Source organism: Ipomoea triloba, chromosome 9 (assembly GCF_003576645.1).
Source record: "Ipomoea triloba cultivar NCNSP0323 chromosome 9, ASM357664v1".
Lineage (NCBI taxonomy): Eukaryota > Viridiplantae > Streptophyta > Magnoliopsida > Solanales > Convolvulaceae > Ipomoea > Ipomoea triloba.
This window is the reverse complement of record NC_044924.1, coordinates 12242667-12245874: the sequence shown is the minus strand read 5'-3', so window position 1 is coordinate 12245874 and position 3208 is coordinate 12242667.

Here is a 3208-nt window from a genome sequence, read left to right as displayed (position 1 = left end):
AATAATAATAAAACAACGGGTGATGGGTTTGTCATTTTTAATAATAATAATAATAATAATTGAAAATAATTAATAAAAATTGTTTTAGAATATAATTTAATAAGAGTTAAATAAACAAAAACAATTAACTTATGTCCTTAAAAAAAAGTATAGATGATACCCAAATTTTATAATTATTTATTGAGCAAATTGACATTTTGGTCCACTGACTATAAGGGTCTTTTTAATTGCAGTCCACGAATTTCAAAACTGTTAATTACATACCATGAATATTCAATTTTTATCAATTTTGGTCACTCCGGCCAAATTACTGGTCAAATGTTGCCGGAAAATTCTAAACCCTAAAATAATGAAGGTATTTTAGTCATTTCATGTCTGTTTTCTTCTTCTCCGGCGAATCTCTTCTTCTCCGGCGGACCATCTACTGCTTCTTGCCTCCTAGAAAAGTGCAACGCCAAACGAGCGTTGGCCACGGTGGAGCTCCTCTACCGAATTTCGTCCGGATGCGTGGCGTTCGTCGCCCATGTGCTCACCATCCTGCGCACCATTTTCCCACCGTTGCTAGAAGGAGAAGAAGGCCGAAAAAGGAATCCAGCTCGCCACTACATTGCGTCGCCGTCGAAAGCTCACTGCTCACGCCGGACGGGCCGGGGAAGGGAAGAATCGCCGGACAACTCATATCCTTAAATGTAACGTTACATTCAACCAGCTACTAATAAACAACTAATTTACCAAACAGTTTTTTTATAACCAGCTAATACAACCAGCTGGTCAAACCAGTTAAAGCAATCAACTATCAACTACTAGCTAAACTAATCAGCTATCAGCTATAAGCTATCAGCCGTTTGCCAAACATCCCCACAGATGCTTTTATAGATTATAGTAAATGACTGTTAGCTCATTGGGTTAGAAGGTATAATTAATTGATAATATTAGCTGATTGTGGAAAAGTGTTTGGTAAATTAGCTGTTAGCTGATAGTTGTTTGGTATAATTTCTTTTCTCAAAAGGCTAATTGAAAATGTTGTTTTGAGTAGCCTTTTGAAATTTAGTAGTTTGGAATTACAAAAAGCATATTAACCAAACACTTATATTGATTTTAACCAAGTCAAACAACTAATAATGATCGAAAAGGCCAAAATTAACTGATAGGCTAATTATTTACTAAACATGGTCAATGTTTAATTTGTTTATATTAAAATTTATCTAAAATTATTACATTTTTCATAAAAAAAATATTACACTTTCCACAAAAAAATATTACAGTGAACTATGGCAAATTTAGCAAATTACGATACACTTCAAAATAATATCGTTTTAATGTTAAAAAAATTTCTTGTTCTGTGTACATGTTAGAATAATGAACATTCTGGGTAAGATAATGTATTTTATGAATTAGAATAATATACTTTATGTGTTAAAATAATGCATTTTATGTGTTAGAATAATAAAATTTCTAAAGTAAGATAATTTATTTTATGAATAATAAGAATAATGTACTTTATTAGAATACTGTATTTTATAAGTTAAAATAACGTAATTTATGTATTTTGGATCATGATTCACATAACTGTGTGGACCTCGATCCACTCAATAATTAGGGGTGTTAGCGAACAGAGCTTTCGACAAACTACTCGTGTTCGTGATCGGTAAGTGTTCGTTTATTAATGTAAAACATTAACAAACAAAATTTAGAACTAGGTTAATAAACGAACATAGTCTGAACAGTGGTAAGCTCGTTTGCTAAGAGATTGTGAACAAGCTCGTTTGAGTTCGTTTAGTAATGTTCGAGAAAAAGCTCATTTATGTTTTAGTAATGTTCGCGAACAAGCTCGTTACGTGTTCATTTAATAATATTCGCGAACATGTTCACAAACATATATAGTTGTGTTGTTTGTTTGGTTATTGTTCGTGAATGTAGATTATGTCTTGTTCACGAACGAATTGTGTTCCTGAACATGTGCAGGTGTTTGGTAAGTGTTCACGAACCTCTTCATGAATATACACGAACATGTTCGCTAACATTAACAAACACTAATGATAGAGTAATGAACACTTAACAAACGAACACAAACAAGATTTTCAAAAACCTTAACAAACCAATACGAACACTCTAAAATCATTAACAAACGAACACGAACAATCTCCGTTCATTTATATTCGGTTCGTTAACAATGGTTGGTGAACTAGGAGTCAAGTCATCATCAGTAGGCGACATTATTAGTCAATTTAGTCGGCTAGATATGGCTTTCTGCATGGTGGCCTACATTTACAAAACGTTTTGTTTAATGAAATAGAATCTCTTCCAATGAATTTATTTTGTTACTCCGTATTTGATAAATTGTTTTATTTTTGTAAATAATATTTTTTAAAATGAGTTATTTTTCTCACAAAAACAATAGCTATTTTGATTGAATCTAATATTAAATGATTTTCTAATTTTAAGAAATACGGAATAATAACTTATTTTTAAATATCTCATTTATGTTTACTCATTTTCTTATTTATTATAAATATATTACATAATAATGATGATAATAACAACTATTATTATTATTATTATTATTATTATTATTATTATTATTATTATATGTGAATTAAATAAGTGTACTAAATTATTGCTCTTTTCTTTATTCTCAAAAAAAAAAAAAATTGCTCTTTTCTTTCTTCACTTCAGCTTTCCAAATCCCTACGGCCCATAAGTAGCGAATAATCATTCTTCAACTTGCAAGGCGGCTAATCTTAGCACTCGATCTTAGCTTTATATTAGTTTATATATAGATAATATTGTTATTTATATTAAATTAAATCTAATTAATCTTTAATGAGTTGATTAGACTAATAACATAAAGGCATGGCAATGGTATTTGGTTTAACTAAATATAAAGAATAGTTTCAATATATATATATATATATATATATAGACGATTATTTCACTTGTGTAATGGATTATAAAACCTTATAAAAAAATAGTTAAATTTACTTATTTTCATTTCTTCATTGTGCACATGTGCTAATAATGTTTTGTTTTGTTTTTTTTTTTCTTTCTTTTTTTAATATAAGATTATGGCTGCCATAGCAGCTAACAACCATTGTATATATTTCCATGGCAGGACCTTTTCTTAATAAAATATTTTTAGATATAAATGTAACTTTTTCCTTAAAAGATTACAATGCAACCCTATCCCCCCCCCCCCCCCCCCCCCAAA